This window comes from Dasypus novemcinctus, chromosome 1 (assembly GCF_030445035.2).
Source record: "Dasypus novemcinctus isolate mDasNov1 chromosome 1, mDasNov1.1.hap2, whole genome shotgun sequence".
Taxonomy (NCBI): Eukaryota; Metazoa; Chordata; class Mammalia; order Cingulata; family Dasypodidae; genus Dasypus; species Dasypus novemcinctus.
In genome coordinates, this window is record NC_080673.1 from 202,250,612 (window position 1) to 202,277,034 (window position 26,423).

General features: G+C 39.7%; 1 protein-coding gene across 2 annotated transcripts in view; it reads right to left on the reverse strand.

Annotated features, from left to right (window-relative positions):
• Positions 1 to 26,423, reverse strand: part of C1H4orf50 (chromosome 1 C4orf50 homolog) — a 149,793-nt gene that overhangs the window by 58,835 nt on the left and 64,535 nt on the right. The window lies entirely within an intron of this gene.

Below are 26,423 nucleotides of genomic sequence, written 5' to 3' on the forward strand. Positions count from 1 at the left end.
ACCTGACCAGACAGCCCCCCATGGGCATCCTGTAGGTGGATCTCCTCTAGAAACGCTCTTGCTCCCAGTGACAGGGACAGGTGACCCCCCCCCATCAATGTCCGCAGGAAGCCAGTGGCTCTGCCAAAGGTGCTGAGTCACAGCTTTTATTCAATCTCCCAACAAGCTAGCATCAGACCTGGGTCACAGCTGCAGGAGCAGCTAGCGGGCTCCCAGACTAAACACCTTACCAAACTCAGAGGGCTCTGAGCACTAGCTCTGCCAGCAAACCCAGGCCCCCTGATCTCAAAGGCCGCTCCTGCTCTTTCGCCCCTGCCGGCCGATGTCACATGCATGCCAGTCCTTCACGACCAGCAACTTCTGTCGCTCAAGCACCTTTCCCACGAGAGAACGGAAGGAGCATTGCGTTCAGTAACGCGAGTCCACCTCGGACCAGTTCTCAGTCCTCCAAGAGGGAATGGGACAGTGACAGAAGGGCCATGTGGCCACTCAGGATCCCCCTTGGTGGTAAGAGGTGGCCTGGAAGGGAGCGGGTTGGCGAAGGAGGTGGACACAGGGCTCCTCCCCGTGGGCCAGGCCAGCAAGAGGGAGGCAAATAAGCCTGACGACAGTGCAGAGGCGAGCTGGTGGGGAGGCTGGTGCAGGTGCCGACGGGGCACCCAGCAGGCGACATCCAGCTCCACTCTGAGGTCCCTCCAAGGCCTCGTGGGAGAGGCGGTGCCCGAGCTGGGCTGGGGGAAGAGCAGGACTGGCAGGCACGGAAAATCCAAGGGCAGTCCAGGTGAAGGAAAGCACACACGGAACGCCAGCACCAGGCTTAGGCGTCTGCAGCAGTCTGATACTGTTTATGAATTTTAAAGACAGACACTGGATTATGTTTGTAAACTGGTCTGTTCCTCTGGGCATATTAGAGTGCATTAAACTCAAAGGTTTCACTTTTACTTGATTAAATTATGGTTAAGGCTTTGCTTGGGCCACGTCAATAGAATGTGGAGTCCCCGCCCCCTTGGTGGGTGGGGACCAGAGAGAAAACAACATAGCAGAAGAGTGAGTTGAAGTTTTTGAGCTGGAGCCCTGGGAAGTAAACACACAGGAGAAGAACACAGAGGAATGAGATGGCTCCATAGACACAGCAGAGGCCCCAGGAAGAGAGAGCATCTAAGAGTCTCCACTGACCTTGTGGAGAGAACAGAGCAGCTGAGCTCAGAGAGAATTGAGCCCCTGGGAAAGAGTAAAGACCTCTGCCAGCCTACAGCTGAGGGAGGAAGGAGCTGGGACCTCGGAGCCTTAGGAGGAAGAGGAAGGCTGAACCCTCACAGAGACCAGCAGCCATCTTGCTCTAACCCATAGCAACGGACTTTGGGTGAGAAAGTACCTCTTATGGTACCTTGAGTCAGACTCTTTCAGGCCTTATGATTGTAACCCTCTACCCCAAATAAATACCCATTATAAAGGCCAACCAATTTCTGGAACTTTGCATCAGCACCTCTTTGGCTGACTAATACAAAGCCTGAACTTGATCTTGCAATGATCATAATGACAATAGCTTAAGCCATTTGAAACTATCACTTCTCTAGGGATAGGGTGGTATAATCCTGGCAATTTCATATAGTTCAACCTATGTCAGCTAACATTTATTGAGTTCTCGTGATGTGCCAGGCACTGGACTAAGCACTTCACATATATTCATTCATTTCATCTTTACAATAACCCGAGGAGGTAAATATGATTATAATCCTGTTATATATAGATGAAGAGAGGCCCAGAGAGGCAAGGTCACACAGCTAATAGCTGGCAGAGCCAGGATTTGAACCCCAGCCACATGTAGAGCCCACACTGTTAGCTACAACAGTGTGTTGTTGCAAATGGGATATGAAGAAGGGTTTAAGAGGAGGAACGATGTGATCAGGCCCATGTGCTAAGGAGCTAAGACTTTTCTTCAGTCGCTACGTGTTTGCAACTTATAAGGTTTACTAGACTTTTCAGAATATTTTTTGATGGTTTTAGGCCCCGTTTCTTTCCTCAAGTTCAAACACAAAGTATAATTGAGATATGTGACCTATTTAGCTACTGCCCTTCAAGAATCCATGACCTCATTTTGCTGATAGGTTAGAATCCCCTGGTGTAGTTATTTAACGAGTTCATTTTTTCCATGGGACACTCTTTCCCGAAGCCAGTGCAGACACACTTTGCAATCTGATTTTCCCCAGGGCGGACAGCTCTGCTCTCGACGCCTGCTGCGGGTGTGAGGAGCCACAGCTCCGGTGAAAACCCAACACTGGGAATGAGGACGAGGTGCCCGTGACCCACCCTGGAAAGCCTGTGGAGATGAAGCCCCCCTCCTCATTTTTCGAAGGCCTTTTGTGGGCCAGGAACGTGCCATGCATGGAAACAAAAACGTGTAAACTGACATTCTGTCATCTTGCTACAGGGAAACAAAAATACCCTGTGAACCTGACAGTGTTTCCCACACAAAAAAGGTTTTTATCAAGTGACATTCTACATTTGTGGCGATAGCATCGAAGAAAGTTGAGGTAACTGAGAAACTTGAAACGTAAGGCTATTAAGATGCACTTTTGGGGAAGCAGATGTGGCTCAACTGGTAGAGCGTCCGCCTACCATATGGAAGGTCCCAGGGTTCAAACCCAGGGCCTCCTGACCTGTGTGGTGAGCTGGCCCACATGCAAAACTGCCGCGCACAAGGAGTGCCGTGCCACACTAGGTGTACCCCCACATAGGGGAGCCCCACACTCAAGGAGTGCACCCCACAAGGAGAGCCGCCCCATGCAAAAAAAGTGCTGCCTGCCCAGGAGTGGCATCACACACGTGGAGAGCTTCAAGATGATGCAACAAAAAGAGACACAGATTCCCGATGCCACTGAGAATGCAAGCAGACACAGAAGAACACACAGCAAATGGACACAGAGAATAGACAATGGGTGGGGGGAGGGAGAGAAAAAATAAAATAAATCTAAAAAAAAAAAAAGAGGCACTTTTGGGGAAGCAGATGTGGCTCAGGTGATAGGGCTTCCGCCTACCATATGGGAGGACCCAGGTTTGGTCCCTGAGGCCTCCTGATGAAAAAGAAGAGAAAGTGTGCCTTTGTGGTGAGCCAGTGCTGGCGTGGTGAGCCAGGTGCTCACATGAGTGCCCGCACGGTGAGCCAAGTGTCCACGTGATGAGCCAAGTGCCTGCACAGTGAGCCAAGTTCCCATGAGTGCCTGCATGGCGAGCCAGTGCCTGCATGGTGAGCTGAGAGCCCACACAGCAAGCTGAGTGCCCATGCAGTGAGCCAGTGCCCATGCAAGTGAGTCACACAGCAAGATGATGATGCAACAGAAGAAAGAAGGAGAGAATCAAGGTGAAGCGCAGCGGAGACCAGGAACTGAGGTGGTGCAATTGACAGGGAACCTCTTTCCACATCAGAGGTCCCCACAATTGAATCCCAGTGAATCCTAGAGGAGAAAGATGAGAAGACAAAAAAGGAGAAATAGATACAGAAGACACAATGAGTGGACACAGGCAGCAAAAACAGCAGGGCAAGGGAGGGGGAGGGAAAGGGGAGGAAATGAAAAAGAAAAAAGCTACACCTTTGGTTCATCCATTCATTATTTGTACTTCGCCTAGTTCCTTGAAAGGTTTGCTGGAGTTTTTTGGCTTATATCATCCTAAGTAAATGTTTGAGGTTTTTTCCTCATACTGAGCTCCAGGTTGGAACTTCAAGAGAGACCAGAAATGGGAGCAGATGTGGCTCAAGCAGTTGAGGGCCTGCCTCCCACACGGGAATTCCCAGTTCCTCCTAAGGAAGAAGAGCTGATGCAATGAGCAGACACAAGCTGACATAACAAGCAGGGAGCAGATGTGGTTCAAGCAGTTGGGTACCCAGCTCCCACCTGGGAGGTCCCAGGCTCAGTTCCCAGTGCCTCCTGAAGAAGACGAGCAGATGAGCAGACACAATGAGTAGACAACAAAGAAACAAGGGAGCTATGGGTGGGAGGGAACCAGAGGGACCACTCCCATTGCATATCCAAGTGCAGGTCAAGCATGGTCTGGCCAAATAATGGTTTAAATCATCTAGACAAGGTGGTATAATATGGACAATTTCAAATAGTTCAGGTTGGGCAGGTAACTCATCATCTCTGTGCCTCATCTTTCCTAATAGGTAAAGTAAGCTAATACTGATATCAATTTTGTGGTTTCATTGTGAGAACTGACAGGGCTAATGCATTGCCTGACATAAGAAATGGGAATGAGTATCTTCTTTTTCCTTGTTATTATCAATATCATCAGCATCTCCAAGAGTCCTCTCTACATTAATGCTCCAGTCACATTGACTTCCCTGCAATTCCCAAATACTTCACTCCTCTATTTGGAGTTGTACCCTTTTCTAGATGCCTTCTACCTGCTTTTGATACAGTCGGTCAGGGATCAAAATTCAGAGGTAATTCTCTAAGGGAAAGATTAAAAAATCTGGAAATAAGCTCTTATTGCTAGATAATAAACAAGACATTAAGAATAGCTTGTCGACAATTAGTTTAAAAACAAAGACACTACTAAGCAGCAACAGAAGTCAGAAAGGTCACTAACAGTAGCTACCAGTTATTGAATGCCTGCCCTGAGTCAGGATCTCCTGAGCCAGGATCTCCTGAGCCAGGATCTCCTGAGCCAGAATCTCCTGAGCTAAGATCTCCTGAGCCAGGATCTCCTGAGCCAGGACAGTGCTGGTACTGAATGTGTGTGATGTCAATGACTTGTCCCAAAAATTGTCTCCTTTTTTTTTTTTTAGATAAAAACAAAAATAGCCATGGAGGCAAGAGAGAAGCCACAGGAACACAAAAGAGAGGAAAAACAACAATAGGTTGAGATAAAATGCTAAGACTGGGTCAGTTTTCCTCCCCCCTCAATGGCTGCTTTTTTCCTTGGACACATTCCAGGCACACACTAAACGCCCAGCTCACTTGATTTTATCCTCATTGCAGGAGTAGCCAGTATTATCTCCATTTTACAGATGAGGAGAGTTAGACTCAGACCACTAAGTGATTTTCCCAATAATGCCAAATTAACAAAAGGCATCATTGGGATTTAAATGCAGGCTTTTCAGACTCTAAAGTACGTAAGTTTTTAAATAAAAAAAATAAATGGCTGGGAAGACAGAGTGCTGTTTCTAGCAGTGACTAAGATATTTTAGACCAAACCTCTAGTAAATAGAGGAAAAGAACAAGATATCACAAAAACATCTCCTTGAATACATCTGGGAACTTTCAAGCCTGTGAGAATTTATGGGGCTAAAATCCAAAAAGAGAGAAGCTAGAGAACTTAGCAGAGCACTTGGGGCCATATTTCCCTTCTAGGTGATGGTAGAGTCTTAAGTGAAAATGGCAGCTGACTGGTAAAAAGCTAAAGTACAGTTGTGTTTTTTTTTTCATTTAAAAATTTTTAAAATTTTGTTATCTTTTTTTTTTAAAGATACATGGATCACACAAAATGTTACATTAAAAAATATAAGAAGTTCCCATATACCCCACTCCCCACACCACCCACTCCTCCCACATCAACAACCTCTCTCATTAGTGTGGTACATTGGTTGCATTTGATGAGTACATTTTGGAGCACTGCTGCTCAGCATGGATTCTAGTTTATGTTGTAGTTTACACTCCCCCAGCCCATTCAGTGGGTTATGGCAGGATATACAGTGCCCGGCATCTGTCCCTGCAATATCATTGAGGACAACTCCAAGTCCTGAAAATGCCCCATTATCACCCCTCTTTTTCCCTCTCCCTGCCTTCAGCAACTCTGAAGTAATTACAGCTTTTGATAGCCTCTTGGGGTTGGGACTAAAGGAAAGGAACCCTGATAAACACTGGAGGATTTTGGTTGGGACCCTACAAGGCTATATCCCGGGAGCACAAGGAAATAAGAAATAAAGTAGATTTCATAAGAACCAAAACCCATCTTCAAATCAATCCTGATGGGATGGAGATGAACTACCCCTAGCCTAGCCACCTGTCCATAATAAAAGGAAGTCCTCTCAGAATGAAAATATCATCAAGCAGAACCTCAAATTATCCCTTCAAGTTTGCAATAATAATGTCCAGCACTTGATTAAAATAACCAGAGACCACATGATTTGACCAAAAATGCAAAACAAATTGATAATAAAGACCATGTAAGATCTAGATTTTGGACTTATCAGGTGGGATTCAAAATTATTATGCTAAGTATATTGTTGGTAAGTATATTGAATCACATCCTCAACAAAGGACATGCTCGAGTCCTGATCACTGGTCCTGTGGGTATGAACACATTTGTAGATAGGACCTCTGAGGAGTCTCTTATTAGGAGGTATGGCCACGCTGAATGAGGGCAGGCCTTGATCCCATGTGGCTAAGGTCCTTGTAAGCAAAGGAAATTGGACATGGAAGTAGAAGCCACAAATAGGAGAAGCCAGAGAGAAGTTGCCATGTATGAAGGACTGCCATCATCACCAGACGGCTGCAGACTTTGGAGAGAGCATGGACAAGGTGACACCATGGCTTTGCATTTCTAGCCTCCCAATCTAGGACCAAATAAATCCCCATTGTATAAGCCAACCAGAGCATGATATTTGTCATAGCAGCCCTGGCCAACTAAGACATATGTCCAAAAAATAAATTATAAGATGAAGAATTCAGCAAATAACTAGAAACTATAAAAAAATAAATAAATAAATTCTAGAAATGGAAATTATAATATCTGAAGTCAGGAACTCATTGGATATGTTTAACAACAGAGTAGGTACATCAGTAGAAAGAATTAATGTGATTAAATATAGGTCAGAGGAAACTGTACACAAGCAAAGAGAAACAAAAGGATGGAAAATGCAGAAAAAGGCATAAGCTATACAGGATAAATGCTCTAAACTAAATAATCAGAATCCCAGAGAAGAGAATGAAGTAGAAGCAATAGCTGGCTACATAAAGACTAAGAATTTTCCAAAGTAAAAATCAAGCCGCAGAGTCAAGTTGTACTATTAACTCCAAGCAGAATAATTATGAAAAATTAGGCGAATCATAGAGAAACTGCTAAAACCAAAGACAAAGTGTTTTCTTTTTTTAAAGGCTCATGAGGCCTCTGACCAGCTCTTCTGCCATGTCCTATACCATCAGATACCTACCTTGTATATCACACCACATGCCTAAAGGTTTTTTTTAATCTTAAAAGGAACCAGATTTTTTTTAAAAAGACATATTATCTTCAAAGGAGTATAAATAAGACTCTAAGCAATCTTCTCAACAGAGACAGTGGAAAAAAATAACAGCCCCTTTAGAATCCTATATTCAGCAAAGTATGCTTCATAAATAAAGGGGAAAAAAGATTTTCAGATAAACAAAGTGGAGAGAACTCATTGCCAGGACAAACTCTAAAAGAAATGCAGAAAGGTGTTCTCTAGGCAGAAGAAAATTACCCCAGTAATAATGCAGAGATGCAGAAGGAAATGTAAAGTAAGGGAATAGGTAAATATATAAGCAAATCTAAATAAACAGTGACTGGAAAAAACTATAATTTTCAAAGTTTCAGAATACAGAACAATAAGAACAAGAGATAGGAGAGAATAAATTGAGTGAAATTCTTTTTTTTAAAGCAAAATGTTTTTATAGCAATTTTTAAATTGTCCTTTATTTTTTTAAAGATACATATTTGAGTGAAATTCTTACAAGGCCCTAATGGAGGCCTTGGAACTGTACAGAACTGGTAGAAATACTAATTTACATTAGATTTTAATAAGGTAAGGATGCATATGGCAATCTCATAATCACTAAAGTCAGTGAAAACTTACAAGTAGCTGGAATGCTAATAGAGGAGGAAATAGAGTAACAAAATATAGTAAAGAAACCTAAAGGGAGCAAGAGAGGAGAGTAAAAGGGTACAGGTAGGAAAAATAGTAAGATGATGAATTTAGGCTAGTGATCACATTATAAAATGTAAATAAACTAAACAACCCAATTAAAAAACAAAGATTGTCAGAGAAGAAAAAAATCTAACCATATACTGCTTATAAGAGTTGTGCTTTAAATATAAGCTTTCCAAAAGGTTTAAAGTAAAGGGATAGAAAACATATGAAGATATGCCATTTAACAATGAGCAAAAGAATGCTACTGTAGCTACGCACATACCAGGCTAGTTAGAAAATGAAGGCAAGAAGCATTACTGAAAGTACAGAGACATTTTATAGTGACAAAAATGTTCAATCCAGTAAAATAATATAATAATTCTAAATTTGTAAGCATCTAACAACATAGCCTGAAAACATATAAACCAAAAATTAATAGCACTGAAAGAAAAGAGACAAATGTACAATCATTGTGGGAGATTTTAAAACAATTCTCTCAGTATTTGACAGAATAATTAGAAATATATCAGCAAGGATATAAAAGACTCTTTCCATGGTTAACAAACTTGATGTAATCGATACACACAGTGATTATGCACCCAACAACTGTAGAATAAACTTTATTTTCAAAGGCATATGAAACTTTTAATAAAATTTAGCCAGAAAGCAAACCTTGACCAATTACAAAGAACTGAAATTATACAGAAGATGATCTCTGGTCACAGCTGAATTAATCTAGCAATTAGTAACAAAGAGATAACAAGAAGTCTCAAATGCTTAGAAATTAAACAAAACACTTTTCAATAACCCAGAGTTCAAAGAAGAAATCACAATGGAAATTAGAAAGTATTTTGAACTGAGCAATAATGAAAATATAACTGATCAAAGCATATTAGAAGCAGCTAAAGCTGCTATTAGAGGAGAAAATTATAGCTTTAAATGCATGTATTAGGAAAGAAAAAAGGCCAATTATTCATTAGCTATGTATCTATTTCCATAGTCAGAAAAAGAATAGCAAAATTAAAACTACAGAAAATTGAAGGAAGGAAACAATAAAGGTAAAGACAGAAATCAGTGAAGGAGGGGTGGGAAGATGATAGAGTTGGAAGCTCCAGCAATGAGGCCATGCATCAGAACACCTATTAAACAGATAGGAAGTGTCTGAATCAACTGTTTCAAAACTTCAGAGGCCAGTAGAACACAGCAGCATCTGGAGAAGAGCAGAAAGAAGAGGCTGGTAAAGTACAGAAAATAGCACTGAATTGTACTCTCCACGTGGTGGCAACCATTGCCCAGCCCTACCCTTGTGTCAGGCACAGAAAGGTACTGGTGCAGCTTGCTGGCACCAGAGTGGGACATAAAGACTCAAACCTCCACAGTCTGAGGGTGTACGGTCTTAGTACTGCTCACTGCTTGTCACCAGCTACTTCAGATCACTGGGTTTGGCTTTGAGGACCATCGTGTTCCAACCCACCCCAGACAAGAGCAGCAGAGAAGACTTAAAGAGGTGCACCTCCTCGGGGCTGCAGAGGAGAGTTAGAGGCCTAGATTTGCTGGGCAGGTGCCAAGACAAGAAAGCGCAGCTTAGAGTTGCGGGGGAAGCTCCTACCTCCCTTCCTGGCCCCTCCCTCATCCTCTTTCCAGAGAATTTAGAGTTGGCTGGGGCTCCCTTTGTGTGTCCCTGGCCTAGTTCTGGCTGGGAAAGACTGACTTGGAAACGCCTCTCCAGTGGGCCCCCTCCAGAATTTGCTCTCCAGGCAAGGAAAAAAAAAGCAGAGAAAGAAAAAATTGAGTCAGGTGGCCTGGGGCAAAGGCTTACCTGCTTTAAATCTTACAGTGGGAGATCCAGGAGAGAGAGAAGATATGTTTCCAGGGACGTAGAGGGGGCATTCAAACTCCTGTAAATAGGGGAGCTCCTAAGGTCACTGGCAAGCACAAGCCCAGGACAAGCCCCAGGCCCAGAATAGACAAGAGAAGACCCTGCACTTTGCATTTGCCCTAGGATGACCTTGAAAGGAAGGCTGAACTCTGAAGGAGCACACCTGCCAACACAAAGCCAATTTGCAAAGAATGTGAAAGGCAATATTTTGCTTAGGTTTGCTTGGTTTTGTTGTTCCTGACACTTAAGAAAATCTCTGTCATATCATCAGCTGGACACAAACTCAAGATACAGACATCTCAGGTAGTAAATCCCATAGTTAACATTTTTAAATATAGAAATGTACAGTCTGCAACAAGGGTTACAAGACAAAGAGATAGGAAATGAAGGCCCATCCAAAGAAGAGGATAAAAATCCAGAAAACATCAACAAAGAAGACTAGCCTGTGGCTATACTGGACAAAGACTCTTAAAAAATGATCTTCAAGGAGATGAGGGAAAATGCAGAGAGAGAACCAAAGGATATCAGGAAAACAATGAGTGAATATGAGAGCCTCATAAAAGGAATAGAAAAATTTTAAAGGAAACAAAAAGAACTACTGGAGTTGAAGAACACAATAGTTGAAATGAAGAATGCCCAGGAGGATTTCAAGAGCAGACTGGAGTTGGAAGAAGAAAGAATTAATGAACTCAAAGACACACTGAGAAGCAAAAGAAAAAAGAATTATAAAGAATGAAAATAGCCTAGACACCTGGGGGACACCATCAAGCATACCAATATATGCTTTATGGGAGACCCAGAAAGAGAAGAGAGAGAGAGGGGGCCAGAAGGACTATTCAAAGAAATGGTGACAGAAAACTTCCTAAACTTAGCAAAAGATGTGAATGTGCACATCCAAGAAGCCCAGAGAACAACAAATAGCATAAACCTGAAGAGGAATAAGACCCACCACATAATGGCTGTGGCAGTTTGATGTTGTTTATGAATTCCAAAGAGAGATATTGATTATGTTTGTAAACTGGTTGGTTCCTCTGGGTGTGATAACACTTTGATTGTATTGGATTCAGCTGAGACATCTGATTAAATTATGTTAAGATTAGGGCTTTGATTCAACCACATCATTAAGTATGACTCAGTGTTGAGTCCCTGCCCCCTTGGTGGGTGGACACTCATACAGGAGAAGAACACAGAGGAATAGAAATGGCTTATTAGACAGGGGAGAGAACCCAGGAAGAGAGAGAGCCTGATAGTCTACAGGTGACCCTGTGAAGACACCAGAGCTACTGAGCCCAGAAAGAAATGAACCCTGGGGAAAGAGAGGAACATTATGCCAGCCTACAGCTGAGATCAGAAGAAGCTGGGACCATGGAGCCTTAAGAGGAAAAGGAAGGCTGAACCCTCGTCCAGATATCACCTGCCATGTTGCTTCAACACGTGGCAAATGACTTTGGGTGAGCAAGTACCTCTTATTGCACCTCAGATGGACTCTTTAGGGTCTTGTGACTGTAAGTTTCTGCCCCAAATACCCCTTTATAAAAGCCAACAGATGTCTGGTATTTTGCATCAGCACCCCTTTGACTGCCTAATACATTGGTTTAGCTGTGGAATGCAAAGGACAAGGAGAGAGTTCTGAAAACTGCAAGAGAAAAAGCAACTTGGTATGAACAAGGGAGTCTCCATTAGACTGAGTGCCAGTTTCTCGTTGGAAACCACAGAGGCAAGAAGGCAGTAGGATTAAATATTTAAAGAGCTGAAAGACAACAATAGCCAACCAAGAAGTTTATATTTGGCAAGACATCTTTGAAAAATTAGGGAGAGATGAAGACATTCCAAGATAAACAAAGCTGAGGGAGTTCATCACCCACTAGACCTATCCTAGAAGCAATGTAAAGGGAGTTCTTCAGACTGAAAGGAAGGGACTCTAGACAGTGGATCAAAGGGGCATAAAGAAATAAAGACTTCAGGTACATTTACCATATGGGTAATTAGAAATCCAGTACTATCATATTGTATTTTTTTTGTATGTAACTCCATCTGGTACTTCTTATAGGTACTAAAATGTAAATATATAAAAAGTAATGTTAATTCTATAGTTTTGGACATAAAATATAATTTGTAACAAATACCAAAGAGGAGGGGGACAGAGGGGTATAGGAAGAGTGTATGCCTATGCTATTCAAGTAAAGTTGGTATCTAATTAAATATGATGGTTATATATTTAAGATGTTGCATTTTAACTCCACGGTAACCACAAAGAAAATAAATGAAAAATATGTCCAGAAGGAAATGAGAAGGGACTCAATATGGTACAATACAAAAATCAAATAAATATGAAAGTAGACATTAACAGAAGAATTTAGGGACAACAAAGGTGTGGCTTACAAAGGCTAAATAGAAAGATGGCAGAAGAAAGTCCAGTGTTATCAGTGGTGAATTTAAATGTAAATGGAATTAACCCTCCAATCAAAAGGCAGAGAGTAACAGAATGGATTTTAAAAAGCATGACCCAGCTATACGCTACTTACAAGAGACTTACCTTAAATTCAAAGAAATAAGTAGGTGGAAAGTGAAAGGATAGAAAAAGTATACCAGGCAAGTAGCAACCAAAAGAGAGCTGGGGTGGCTATACTAATATCAGATAAAAGAGACTTTAAGTCAAAAAATGGTTATAAGGGACAATGAAGGTCATTCTATACTGATAAAGTGTTCAGTTAAACAAGGATACATAACAATTATGAGTACATATGCCCCTAACAAAAGAGCCCCAAAATATATAAAGCAAATATTGACAGATATCAAAGGGAAAATAGATAGTTCTACTTTATTAATAATAGGAGACTCGAGTATACTTCTTTCAATAGTGGATAGACCATCTAGATGGAAGATCAAAAAGGAAATATAAAACTTGAACATTAATCTATTCCAACTAGATCTGCCAGACCCAACAGCAAAAGAATACAACATTCTTCTTTAGTGCAAATGGATCATTCTCTGGGATATTAGATCACAAAACAAGTTTCAATCAATTAAAAAGTATTGATACCACATAATGTATCTTTTCCAATCACAACAGAATGAGGCTAGAAATCAATAACAGAAGAAAAATGGAAAACTCACAAATATGTTAAATTAGACCATGTACTCAAACAGTGGGCTAATTGGGAAATCACAAGGAAATTGGACAATAACTTGAGGCGAATAAAAATGAAAACACAACATATCAAAACTTATAGGATGCAGCAAAGGCAGTGCTGAGAGGGAAATTATATCTCTAACTGTTTACATTAAAAAAGAAGAAAGATTTCAAATCAGAAACCTTATCTCAAAACTCGAGGATCTAGAGAAGGAAGAGCACACTAAATCCAAAGTAAGGAAAATGAAGGAAATAAAAAAGACTAGAGTGAAGATAAATGAAATATAGAATGAAAAATAATAGAATCACAAAACCAAACCTTAATTATTTGAAAAGATCAATAAAATAGCCAAATCTTTAGATAGGCTGACAAAGAAAAAAGTGTGAGTACACAAATAACTAAAATCTGAAATGAAAAGGGTGATATTACTTATATTAATCAGTCGAAGGGGTGCTGATGCAAAGTACCAAAAATCTATTGGCTTTTAAAAGGGTATTTATTTTATGTAAAAGCTTACAATTACAAGGCCCTAAAGAGTCCAACTCAAGGCTCCTTTTTCACCAAAGTCAGTTGCCACATCCTGAAGCAAGATGGCAGGCAATCTCTGCCTGGTCTCTCCTTCCTTCTTCTTCTTAAGGCCCCATGGCCCCAGCTTCTTCTAATCTCATCTGTAGGCTGGCATAGGGCTCTCTCTCAGGGCTTCCTATATCAGCCTGGCATAGGGCTTGTTTCCTTCCAGGCCTTATCAGCTGCTCAGTTACAAACTATCAGGTGAATGGCTCATCTCTCCCCAGGGCTCCAGGATCAAAACTGACAAGTTCTCTCTCTCTTCTTCTTGATTGATTGTTGATGTAATCAGCCATCTATGCAATGAGCTCACTGATGTCTAAAGTCCATAAATGTCCTTGTATTACAATTAGCCCAGTGCTTGCTTAATCAAACAACTGGGCACAATTACCTTGCTGAATTGACACATTAACTTAACCATCACATTACTGCTGACCCCACAGGAATAAAAAGGATTATAAGAGGATAATATGAACAACTGTACACCAAAAACTAGATAAATTAGATGAAAAGGACAAATTCTTAGAAACAGACTCCTTTAGTTTCCTTGGCTGCTCAAGAAAATACCATGCAATGGGTCAGCTTAAACAGTGGTCATTTGTTTCCATTATTCAAAGCAAAAAAGAAAGCCCAAATCAAGTCATCCTCATGGCAATACTTTCTACCCAAAGACTGAGGTGTCCTGGGGCTGGCTGTTGGCAATCCTTGGTCCTTAGCTTGCCACATGGCAAGACATATAGCAGTGTCTCCTGGTCTCTCCATTCTCTTCCAGATTCCATGGATGTTCAACCTTTGGCTGCTGCCTCTGACTTTCCCTCTCTGTCTGAATTTCATTCAGCTTATAAAGGACTCCAGTAACAGGATTAAGACACATCCTGAGGTGGACCATATCTTAACTGAAGTAATTCACCAAAAGATCCTTCTTACAATGGGATCACATCCACAGGAACAGAATAGATTTTGATATGTTTTTCTGGGGTACATTTGTCTTCAAACCACTATACACACAAACTATCTATACTGACTCAAGAGAAAATAGAAGATGTCAATAAACAATGAACTAGGAAAGAGATTGAATCAGTCATTAAAAACCTCTCAACGAAGAAAAGCCCAGGACAAGATGGCCTCACAGGGAAATTTCACCAAATATTCCAGGAAGAATGAACACCAAATCTTGTCAAACTCCTGCAAATAATTGAAGAGGGAACACTTCTTAATTTGTTTTATGAGGTCAACATCATCCATATACCAAAGCCATATAAAGGTTCCACAAAAAGAGTATAATACACCAATTTCTCTTATGAATATAGATGTAAAAATCCTCAACAAAATACTAGCAAACTGAATCTGACAGCATATTAAAACAATTACACACCATGATCACGTGAGATTACTCCAGGTATGCAAGGGTAGTTCAACATAAGAAAATCAATTCATGTAATACATTAAAAGATTGAAGAAAATGGCACATGATCATCTCATTTTTACAGAAAAGGCATTTGACCTAATTCAACACCCTTCTTGATATAAACACTTAGAAAACTAGGAATAGAAATTCCCTCAACATGATAAAGGGCATTTATGGAAAATCTACAGCTAACAACATACTTAATGGTGAAAGACTGAAATCTTTCCCTCTAAGATCAGGAAGTAGACAAAGATGCCCACTGTCACCACAATTATTTAACACTGCAGTTGAAGCTCTTGCATGAGCAATTATGCAAGAAAAAGAAATAAAGGCATCTAAATTAGAGAGGAAGAAGTAAAGATTTCCTTATTTGCAGATGACATGATCTTATATACAGGAAATCCTGAAAATTGTACAATAAACCTCCTTGAGTTAATAAATGAATTCATCAAAGTGGTAGGGTACAAGATCAACACCCAAAAATCATTAGTGTTTCTATACACTAATAATGAAAAATTAGAAGAAAAATCAAGAAAGAAAAAACTCCATTTCAATAGCAAATAAAATAATCCAATATCTAGGAATAAATCTCACCAAGATGTAAAGGATTGAACATATAAAACAAAGAAATAAAAAATATGGATGAAAAGAGTAATCATTGTTAAGAAGGCAATTCTGCTAAAGTAATTTACAGATTCAACAATTTCAATAAAAATTCCAACAATTTTGGAAAAGCCAACTATCAAATTTATATGGAAGGAAAAGGAGTCCTGTATAGCCAAAGCCATCTTAAAAAAGAATGAAGTTGGAGGATCTATGTTTCCTCAGTCTTAGAACTTATTACAAAGCCTCAAGTAATCACGACAGCATGGTACTGGCACAAGGATATACACATAGAACAATGGAATCAAGTTCAGAGTTCAGAAATCAACTCTCACTTTTATGGCCAACTGATGTTTGACAAAGGGGAAAAGAACACTCAATTGGGAATGGTGCTGGGAAAACTGGAAATCCATATGCAAAAGAATGAAAGTGGGTCCCTACCTCATACCATATACAAAAATCAACACAAAATGGATAAAAAACCTAAATATAAGAGCCAAAACTAGTAAACTCCTAGAAGAAAACATAGGAAAGCATCAAACCAATCATTGTTAGGCAATGGTTTCTTAGATTTTACACCCAGAGCACAAACAATGAAAGAAAAAAATAGATGAATGGGACCTTATCAAATGTAAAAACTTTGCGCATCAAAGGATTTTATCATGAAAGCAAAAGACAATCCATACCACGGGAGAAAATATTTGGAAACCACACATCTGGTAAGGGTTTAATATCCAGAATATTTAAAGAAATCCTACCACTCATCAATAAAAATACAAACAACCCAATTTTTAAAATGGGCAAAAGACTTAAGTAAACATTTCTCCAAAGAGGATATATAAGTAGACGAAAAACACATGAGAAGATGTTCAAAATCATTAGCCATTAGAACGGGCAAATAAAAACCACAATAAAACATCATTTCATATCCACTAGAATGGCTGCTATTAAAAAATAATAATAGAAAATTGCAAGTATTGGAGTGGATGTCAAGAAATAGAAATACATTCATTGTTGGTGGAAATGTGAAATGGTGCAGTCACTACAGAAAACAGATGGATGAATCCTCAGAAAGTTAAGTATAGACTTATCATATGATCTGGCAATCCCATTTCCAGGTATATACATAAAGGAACCGAAAGCAGGTTCTCAATCAAATATTTGTACACTGATTCATAGCGGCATCATTCACAATTGCCACAGGACTGAAGCAATCCAATTGTTCATTAACTGATGAATAGAAAAACAAATTGTGGTATTTATATACATTGGAATATTATTCAGCCGTAGAAAGGGATGAAGTTCTGATACATGCAACAACACAGATGAACCTTGAAGACATCATGTTGAGTTTTTAAAATAAGTCGATACAAAGCAACAAATATTGTATGATTTCACTAATATTAAATAATTATAATAAGCAAACGCAAAGAATGAGAATCTAGAATAGAGGTTAACAGGGGATGGGGTGAGGATAGGAAATAGGGAGTTATGGCTTAAATTGTACAGCGCTTCTATATGGAATGATGAAAAAGTTTTGGATGGTAATGGGTGGTGGTAATGGTAGTACAATATTGTGAACATAATTAACAGCACTGAATTATACATTTGAATGAGGTTAAAAGGGGAAATTTTAGGCTGCATATACTACTAGAATAAACTTTTTAAAAAAAACCATAGGAACTATATAATACAAAATACAGTGATCCCTAAGGCAAGCCATGAACTGTAGTTAGTACAACTGCAACAATTTTAACCAATGCAAGACTTTTCTTGTCTAATTGGGTGATATATGGGAACCCTGCATTTTATGCCATGATTCTTCTGTAAACCCACAACTTCTTTAATTAAGAAAAAAAGAAATCAGTGAACTAGAATTCTAATATAATGAATTAATGTGACCAAAAATTATTCTTTGAATTACTTTAAATTTGTCAAAACCTCTAGAAAAAATGATCAAGAAGAAAGATACAAATAACAACAACAACAAAAAGTCAGTATAGACCCCACTGAAATTAAGAAAAGATCACAAAATCATAAACCATTTTATTCCATTAGACTGGAAAATTTAGATGCCATAAATTTTATTACTAGAAAAATGATTTATCAAAAGTAAATAGAAAATCTGAATATTCCTATCTCTACTAACAAAATTAAATCCATAACTTTGAACAGCACAAGAAAAAATTTCCAAATACATAAAATGAGAAATGAGGAAGGGAGTATCTCACTGACCCCATAGAAATAAAGAGTATCATAAGAGAATACTCTGAACAATTGTATACCAACAAGATAGATAACTTAGAGAAAATAGCCAAATTCCTAGAAACACACAAACAGCCTACATTGATGAAAGAAGAAATTAATGAACTCAACAGAACAATCACAAGAAATGAGATAGGATTAGTTATCAAAAACCTCCCAACTAAGAAGAGCCCAGGACCAGATGACTTCACAGGTAATTCTACCAAACATTCTGGAAAGAACTAACACCAATCCTGCTTAAACTCTTCCAAAAAACAGAAGTGGAGAGCACATTGCCTAACTCATTCTATGATGCCAACATCACCCTAATATCAAAGCCAAACAAAGATGCCTCGAGAAAGGAAAACTATAGACCAATCTCTCTAATGAATCTAGATGCTAAAATCCTCAACAAAATAGTTGTTAATTGTATTAAACAACACATCAAATGAATTATACACCATGACCAAGTGGGTTTCGTCCCTGGTATGTAAGGATGGCTCAACGTAAGAAAATCAATCAGTAATAAACCACATAAGGGGATCAAAAGGAAAAAATCACACAATCATCTCTATAGATGCAGAAAGAGCATTTGACAAAATACAGCACCCTTTCCTGATAAAAACTTCAAAAGATAGGAATAGAAGGAAATTTCCTCAACATGATAAAGTGTATATATGAAAAACCCATTAACATTATATTCAATGGTGAAATGCTAAAACTTCCTCTAAGACCAGGAACAAGACACGGATGCCCACTGTCACTGCTCTTGTTTAACACTGTGTTAGAAGCACTTGCTCAAGCACTTAGGCAAGAAAAAGGTATAAAAGGCATCCAAATTGGGAAAGGGAGAAGTAAAAATTTCACTATTTGCAGATGACGTGATCCTATACATAGAAAGCCCTGAGAAATCTACAACAAAGTTTCTAGAGCTTATAAATGAGTTCAGTAAAGAGGCAGGTTATAAGATCAATGTGCAAAAATCAGTAGCATTTCTGTACACCAATAATGAGCAATCTAAGGAAGAAAAAAGGAAAAAAATCCCATTTACAATAGCAACTAAAATAGGAATAAATTTACCTAAAGATGTAAATGACTTATATGTAGAAAACTACACAACACTGTTAAAGGAAATCAAGGAAGACTTAAATAAATGGAAGAATATTCCCTGTTTATGGATAGGAAGACTAAACATCATTAAGATGTCTATCCTACCCATTGATTTACAGATTTAATGCAATTATAAAAATTATCACAGCATTTTTTACTGAATTGAAAAAGCTAACTATTTGGAAAGGCAAGGGGCCCCAAATAGTCAAAGATAAACTGAAAAAGAAAAATGAAATCAGAAGAATCACACTGACTTTAAAACATTCTACAAGGCTGCAGTGGTCAAAGCTGCCTGGTATTGGCACAAGGATAGAATATTGACCAATGGAACTGTATTGAGAGTTCTGATATAGATGCCTATATATACAGTCACCAGGTATTCAACAAAGCAACAGGCCCACTCAACTAGGAGAGACTGGCCTCTTCAAAAAATGGTGCTTGGAGAACTGGATATCCATATCTAAAAGAATGAGAGAGGAATACTATCTCCCACCTTACACAAAAATTAACTCAAGATGGATCAAAGATCGAAATATAGAGCCAAGGCCATAAAGCTCCTAGAAAATAATATAGGGAAGCATCTATAGGATCTTGTACTAGGAAATGGTTTCACAAACTTTATACCCAAAGCACAAGCAATGAAAGAAAAAATAGATAAATGAATGGGACCTCCTCAAAAATAAAAACTTTTGTACCTCAAAGGAGTTTATCAAAGTGAAAAGGCAGCCTACTCAATGGAAGAAAATATTTGGTAACCATATATTTGGTAGGGGCCTAATATCCAGTGTATATAAAGAAATCCTACACCTTGAAAATAAAAAGACAAGCAACCCATTCGCAAATGGGCAAGACTCAAGAGCCCCACTATTTGAGGCAATATTTACTGTGGCAGTCAATAAGATCCTGCTCAGATATGCGTAAGTATAACCTGTTAGACATACATACTCATTTGTCTTTACCCTTTTCCCCATTTGATCAAGGTCTTTTTCCAGCTGCATTGCTAGTTGGCACTTGGTAGTCATCCCTAGGTTCCAGGAAAGCTCATCCCTACGGGATTTATGTCCCATGCCAGAGGGGAAGATAATACATTTATAAACTCAGTTTAACTTAGAGAGAGGCCACATTTGAGCAACAAGGGGACTCTCAGGAGGTAACTCTTAGGCAACCTATAATACTAGACTAAGTTTCAATTTCAAAACAAAAGGTTCATAAGTACAATCACCAATATCAAGGGCCTGGTGCAATGGTCCATCCTCCTTCACTAGCCCCTGTACTTGGGGGATTCTCGCTATCCCATTCGAGAATGTGGCAGAATTCCCAGGATGGGAATTTGATATTCTTTCAGATATCGTGTGGATCTCCACCCACCCTGGCAATGCACCATGAGCACCTGAAAACATTCACATGCCTTATAGGCATGCCCCAGGTGAACCTCCTCCCATGCATCTCCCATCATTGGCATCCCACATCAATGATCCTCCCCTGTCACAGCTGTAATCCTTCTGTGATCTAAAACATCTTTGAAAATGAAGCCAACAAAATAACCAAATACAATTAATAAGAAAATGAAATAATGATAATTTAAAAAATAACAAAATACAAAAGATCTTTAAAATTGAAATAAAAAAAAATCTAAAAAAATGGGCAAGAGATTTGAATAGACACTTCTCCAAAGAGGAAATATAAATGGCTAAAGAGCACCAGAAAACATGCTCAACATCACCAGCTATTGGGGAAATACAAATCAAAACTACAATGAGATATTCTCTTATACCCATTAGACTGGCAGCTATTAGAAAAACAGAGGACTACAAGTGTTGGAGAGGATGTGGAGGAATGAGAAATTTATCCACTGCTGGTGGGAATATAGAATGGTAACTATAGAACTGCCGTATAATCCAGCAATCCCACTGCCGGTTATATACCCAGAAGAACTGAAAGCAAGGACACGAACAGATATATGCACACCAATGTTCAGGGCGGCATTATTCACTATTGCCAAAAGTTGGAAACCACCCAAATGTCCATCAACAGATGGATAAACAAATTGTGGTACGTACATGCAATGGAATATTACTCAGCTATAAGAAGGAATGCAGTATTAACACGTGGGATAACATGGGAGAATCTTGAAGACCTTATGTTGAATGAAGCAAGCCAGACACGGAAGGACAAATATTGCATGACCTCACTGATATGAATTAAGCAGATTGAGCAGGATCACAAAGCTAGAATCTGGAAGACAGGTTTACAGGAGACAGTGAGGGAGAAGAAGATTGCAAGTCACTGCCCACATGGGCAAAATCTATGATAAGGTGGAAGGGTGTAGTTGGGCAGTGGATGGGCATGACAGTGGGGCAGAGATGCTATTGGGCTGGGAGGTGCTGATCTGTAAGGGGGTAGGGTGGGGACGTGGGTTAGACTGTCCATGGAATTGGGGGGAGAGTTGGGGGATGGAGCATGCCAACTCTTGGGATTTGCAGGTATGTGGCTGAAACTACAAGATTGGGAATGTTCTTTTGGAAAATATGTCAGGGAAGGGTTACTGGTTTAAGGGGTTGGAATGTGGGGGGCACGCAGGACAGGTCGTCCCTGGAACAGGCTTCTAGGGAGTGTGTAGTGTTCATCTTGTCATAGTGTGTTGTACCGGGGGTGGAGGCTCACATAATGAGTGGAAAGATTTTGGACTTTCATCCTGGGGAGTCCCGCTGTGTTCACAAATAGAGAGACATGAGCCTGTCGAGAGCATAGGCAGAGCCTAATAGGGGAGGACAAGCCAGTATGTCAAGCCCTCAATGTTGTTGCAAATCACTATGAATCTGGCCCTTCAATGAGTTAATCTTGGTGGTTACCGTGGGTCCCTAGGGGAGAGGGAGGGAGGAATAGAATATATAGGATATGGGACATTTTGGGGGTGATGGAATTGCTCTACATGATCTTGCAAGGGTGGATATAGACCATGTTAAATTTCATCAAAATCTATGAAAGTGTGCGGTCCAAAATGTTAACCACAATGTAAATCATTGACCATGGCTAGTAGCAATGTTTCAATATTTGTACATCCATTGTAACAAATGTACCATCCACATGTAAAATGTCATTAATAGGGGAAAGGAGAAAAGGTACAGGGTGTCGGGTATATGGGAATCACCTATATTCTGTATGTGACTTTTCTGTAACCTAAAACGTCTTTGAACAAATGAAAAAAATTAGACTCTTAGTGAATAAATGGAAACAAATGATCCTGTACATGCAAGACAATAGATCTTACCGTGATAAAAGACATAATGTTTAAATTTTTAAAATTTTACACTTTGTATTTTTTATTTTTTTCTTTATTTTAAACTTTAAAAAATTTTTTGTGTTTTATTCATTATTTTTAAAACTAACATTATATCATTTTCCTATTAATTGTATTCAGTTATTTTGGACCACAGAAGGGTTACAACTGTGTCAGGGGAGGATATTGGTGCGGGGTGTCAAAGAGGGGGGATGTATGGGAGGAGGTTCACCTGGGGCATACCTATTAGGCATATGAATGTGCTCAAGTGTTCATGGGGTATTGTCACAATGGCTGGAGATCTACAACAACTAAAGAAATATCAAATTTCCATCCTGGGGAGCTTTGCCAAATTCTCTGGGATAGCAAGAATAACCTGAGTACAGGAGCAGAGACTAGTTAAGGAGAATGGACCACTGATGGATCCTTGATTGTAATGAAACTTTACTTCTGAAAGTGAATCTTAGCATAGTATTATAGGGTGCCTAGGCATTATCTCCTGAGAGCTTCCATGTTGCTCAAATGTGGGCTCTCTCTAAGCCAAAACTCAGCGTATAAATGCATTACATTCCCCCTAGCATGGGACATGACTTCTCGGAATTAGCCTCCATGGCACCAAGGGATTACTACCAAGTACCAACTAGCAGTGCAACTGGAAAAAGACCTTGACCAAAAGGGGGAAAGGATAAAAAGACAAATGAGTTTACATGGCTAAGAGACTCCAAAGTGAGTCGGGAGGTCATTTCAGAGGTTACGCTTATGCACGTCTCAGCAGGAACTCATAGACTGCCAAGTAAATATTACCTCAACTAGCAGGCTCCTGAGGGCTCTAGAGACATCCAGACACTATAGGCAGGGCAGACAGCTCAGGAGTTTGGAGCCTGCCAGTGGGCCCTACTTTGGAATTTATGCTCCCCAGTGTGACAGAGTTGGACTCAATTGTGGTTTCCCTACACATGGCTCTGCTGCCCCTTCTATTTGAACCTATAGTTAGTACTTGAGTTGATAGGTGTATGCCCAAGAGACTTAAATCTCTGGGCTGTCCATGCATCAGTCAGAATCTCAACAGACTTGCAACACCTACTCTCCAGTTCATTGGACTCACCCAGAACAACTAACAAGAAGATGATGATGACAATGACCATCACAAGGAACAGAGAGAGTCTGCAACTTCAACTAAGATAGTTCCATCCATCTGCCCCATGGGACCTAAGCCACCTCTCAGTTAGAGGTGGAGTGGGCATCGCCATCCCAGAATCCTCAGGATTGGAGTAGAGTAGACTCACAGTTATTCTACTGTATACTTGTTGTGATCCTAGCAAAGAAAGAAATTTTATCATGAATGTGGAGGCAGTGGCCATTGTAGGTTCTTAGGGGAGGGAGAGGGAAAAATAGGTATAATTTGGGGGCATTTTTGGGACTTGGAATTATCCTGAATGACATTTCAATGACAGATATGGGCTATTATATATCATGTCATAAGTTGTAAAAATGTGCAGAAGAGAGTGTAAACTATAATCATCGCTTAGTGGCAATGCCCCAAGATGTGTTTATCAATTGCGACAAATGTACCACACTAATGAAGTATGTTGCTCAAGTGGGAAAATGTGGGAGGGCTAGGGAGCGATGCATATGGAAATCCCCTATATTTTGTGTGTAAATTTTATGTAATCTAAGTTTCTTTGAAAAAATTAAAATAAAAAAATTAAAATAAAATATCCTTTTTAAAAAATGTCCAGGACAGGATGACTTCAGTAGTGAATGACTCTAACGACTTTAAGCCAGGTGTTCGTAACCAAGGAAGATTTCAGGGGGTCCCATGAGCTTGAATTGAAAACAATCAACTTATTAGCTTGATTTCCTCTGACCTTGAACTGAAATCTAGCATTTCCTTCATGTACGAATGTATGCAATAAATTACAGCAGCATTCATTTCATATCACATTACAGTTGCTGCATATCTCAAAAGACCACTTACGCTCATCCATTCTTCAAAGTTACAGTAGTTGTTAGACTCAAGGTTAATTGACTCATAAAACTATCTGCTGCTACATTCTGAGAAGGGGTCCGTGGTTTTCACCTGACTGGCAAAAGGGTCCGTGGAGCAAAAAGGCTTAAGAAGCCCTGCTTTAAACATTAAAATAACCGATAAGACCAATTAGGCCTTTCAAGATGCATGAACACTTCCAGTTCCTTTCATGAGACCAACAAAATTCTGGTACCAAAACCTGATAAGGATATTATAACAAAGAAAAATTCCAAATCGTCTCTCTCATGAACATAAGTGCATAAATCATAAACAAAAGATCAGAAAATCGGAACTAGCAATATATGAAATAAACAATATGTCATATCCAGGAATGTAGAGTGGCATAATATTTGAAATTCAGCCAACACGATTCACCACAGTAAATGAAAAAGGAGAAAAACCATATGATCCTTTTAATTGTTCCAGAAAAAGAATATAACATTCAATGTCCACTTAAGATAAACTTTTACCAAATTAAGAATAAGAGGAATTTTACAGTCTGATAAAGGGTATCTTTAAAAAAAAAAACAAGAGCAAATATTTGAAAACTTTTCCTCTTAGACTGGGAAGGGTAAAAGATAAGCCCTATAACAACTTTGATTCAACATTTTAGTGGAGGGCTCAGATAATGCAATGGGCAAAAAATATAGCTAAAAGTAATCACGATTAGGAAGGAAGAAATGGAATCATCATTATTCACAGATAACAAGACTGTATATGTAGAACATCCAAGTTATCTACCGATAAACACTGAGAATTAATAAGTTGATCTGGCAAAGTCAGTGGGCAGAAGGTCAATATGCAAAATTACGTTTTATTTCTCTATACCACAACAAGAAAACAATTAGGAAGTCACATTTTTAAAACATACCATTTACTATAGCATCACAACATATTAAATACCAATGAATAAAAGTAACAAAAATTTATTAGAACTCCACACAGAATGGCATAAAATATTTCAGGGAGAAATTCAAACAAACCTAAATAAATGGAAGGATATACAATATTCATGAATTGGAAGACTTAATATTGTAAACATAACAATTCTCTCCAAACTGATCTATAGATATAATGCAACCCCAATCAAAATCCCAGTAGATTTTTCTATGGAAATTGACAAGCTGATTCTAAAACATATATGGAAAACGACCGAGCCCGGGCTCCTTAAGGACACAGCTGGGGACCTCACACTACCAGATGCCAAGGCTGTGACACACTACAATAAGGGAGTCACTGCGGTATTGGCACAAGGATAGACGAACAGATCAAAGCACAGAATGGAGTTCAGAAACTGATGAGTGCATGTGTGGAGAGATCAAAGATGCCCTCGGAGCAGGGGTCCCATCACGGGGTCCCTTCCCTTCTCTGCGGGAAGGGAAACACAGGTTGACTTTCCCTGACACTGGTGCCCTGGAGATGTAGTAGGTTCACATAAACGTGGAACATCAGCTGGGAGGAGGACATTCCAGTACAGATGTGGAATGCCAGAGCACATTGCTTCTTACAAAAACGACCAGATGGGTAAACTACACCTGACTATGAGGACTGTGAGTGACAATCAAATCACGGTGGGGAGCCCAGGCCACGACCTCTCTGTGCCGTGTCTTTCTTTAAACCAAGAGTGTCTCTCGTGGGGACCTGGAGTTGATGCCCAAGGGCTGTTACAAGACCAGGACCTGTCAGGTATGACATTCACCTGTGCTCAGGGCTCAGCATCCACCCCAAGGCCAAGAGCACACCTTCATGGGGGCGTTGGTACAGACCCCTGTTTAAGGCCACTGGACACAGCTTTGCTGTGATTCCCATCCCGTTGACATCCACAAAGTCAGTGGTGTCACATTATGGCCAATTGTAGTTTATGAGTGGGAGAGTAATCTGAACCCAGGACCACTGCCTTTGGTGGTGCAAAGTGGTAAAAGGCCGGTCTTTTGGTTAGATTTCTCTGGGTCAGTTGGGTGTGTATATAGAGAGGAAACACTGGACCTTGACTCCTATCTCAACCACAAACAAAATCATTTCTAGGCGGATTTTAGACCTAATTGTGAAAGATACTACAATAAAACTCCTAGAAGATAGCATAGGAAGTTTTTATGAACGTGGAGTAGGGGAAGAATTCTTAACCAGGACCCCAAAAGCACTAGTCAGAAAGGGGAAGATTGACAAAATGGACACACTTTTCAAATCAGGAACTTCTGATCATCAAAGTATGAGTCCAGTTATAGAATGAAAAGTAAAGCCATAGTTTTCCAAACATATAACAGACGCATCTATTGTATCGAGACTGCATAAAGAATCC